Source organism: Rhipicephalus sanguineus, unplaced genomic scaffold, assembly GCF_013339695.2.
Source record: "Rhipicephalus sanguineus isolate Rsan-2018 unplaced genomic scaffold, BIME_Rsan_1.4 Seq522, whole genome shotgun sequence".
Taxonomy (NCBI): domain Eukaryota; kingdom Metazoa; phylum Arthropoda; class Arachnida; order Ixodida; family Ixodidae; genus Rhipicephalus; species Rhipicephalus sanguineus.
This window is the reverse complement of record NW_023615428.1, coordinates 29,633-31,484: the sequence shown is the minus strand read 5'-3', so window position 1 is coordinate 31,484 and position 1,852 is coordinate 29,633.

Genomic DNA, 1,852 nt, shown 5'->3' with positions numbered 1-1,852 from the left:
TTCTTGTGAGATATGCAATGAGTGTGCAGCACACTTTCATTCTTGTAATATCTAGAAAGACGCAGCATTATAATACAGAAAGACTAGGCTCAATTGCTTGTCCATGTTTTGCTGCCATGTTTTTTATACACCTAGCAAAAGAACAAGGTACAATAGCTAGTGTGCAGTGTTGCTTGTTGTTTTGTGGAGGCAACTCCTATTACAAAGATAATTCATTTATCCTCAAAACTTAGTGCAAGTTCTCCCAAATAAATTATTTAAAATCCTAGGCTAGACGGGACAAAATATAGATATATAGTACTTATGAGGCATGCCACAGTGGACAGCCTCGATTTTTTAATTTACATTTAAATATAAAGCTCTGTTTATGCCAAAGCACATCTAGATGTCTTTCTCGCAGCACTTCGGACTAAACCAGCTGTGCACATAGCACCTGCCTGTAAGCACTGCACCATCCTGCTTCTGCCAACTATGAAATGCGTGCATACTGAAAATTTTATATGATGCTTACTGCTTTGCTGTTACCTTAAATCTCCCCTAGCCAGCACAAACTAGACAAGCAATAATATAACTATCAAGTGGAAATGAATGTAACATTTTCCTAACAGTGATAACTTAAATCACAAGGCGCATGCAAGCCCATCCTATGTAGTCCTGTTGTGACTCACGGACAGGACTAACATTTGTGTCGCAAATTGGTGAACGGTGTTTGCAGCTACCAACACAAAATAAAGTTAAACACCATAATAACAATGCGCTAGTGAGCTTCAATGTATATCGATGTATATGCCACTTCATTGTTAAGGTAATGCATCACAATACTGACCGTTTGAAGCAAAACGGGAATGTGAACTAGTTGGCGGGTAATAGGCGAGGTTCAAGTTTAGGCAATAAAGCTTTCAGTTGTGAGTAAGCGCTCTTGCTGTGCACTTTCTGTCCTTGTCTTCTTAGCACTGCCGTTATATAAGTACTGACCATTACGCCAGGAACACTATGAATCCCTCACAATACAGTCAATATCATGCTACAGGTGTCTATTATCGAGGCCCTCCACTGTAAATTCAATATAGTGTTATAGGCATGGACAGAGTGCAGGTGCAGATTCTGCATACCGTATCGGATGACTGAGATAAGAGTACCATGACATGGACTCAAAATAGTGATACTCTCAATGTTTCCATTGTATCAATGACTTGCTTCATTAAACACAGGTATGCATTGCACAATTCAGAAATGGATTCTATTTGATCACTCTCTCCTAACGAGATTACTGCTACCAACCCACGTTCTGTGAAGCATCCAGATGAGCTTCAAGAGTTCTTATCAAGCTGCTGGTGTCCACAGCTGCATAGCGTTGCATGTGCCATCTTGAGCACCTTCTGCAAAGAAAAAAAAATGTATTTTTGCAGATTTTCATTGCAGTGACTCAGATAACTATTTCATGCTGCACTAAAAACAGCTGTAAAGCAAAACACGTTTGATGTTAGCAATACCTAACTGCTTCAGCATAACCGGCATAAACTTTGCACAGCATCAGTTAGACGTACCCTCTTCCTTTCCATGCATGTAATTTCCAACTTTCTTTTAACTGCAGCATTTAAATTTGGAGCAGCGAATTACCGAGGATCCAATATAATGCTTTAACACAAGTCTGAGAATGGCGCTCTTAGCTAGAAATATTTCATTCAGCAAACTAATTCAGGAGCAGGCGTAGCATAATACAAAACTGCCCCGTACAGACCCTTCTTAGATAACTCTCGGCGGATTTTTGCCGTCGCCGTTGCCGTAATTTTTCAGGAGCATAGGCGTTTTAAGAGGGGGGGGGGGAAATCTCATTGAGGAATTAATGGAA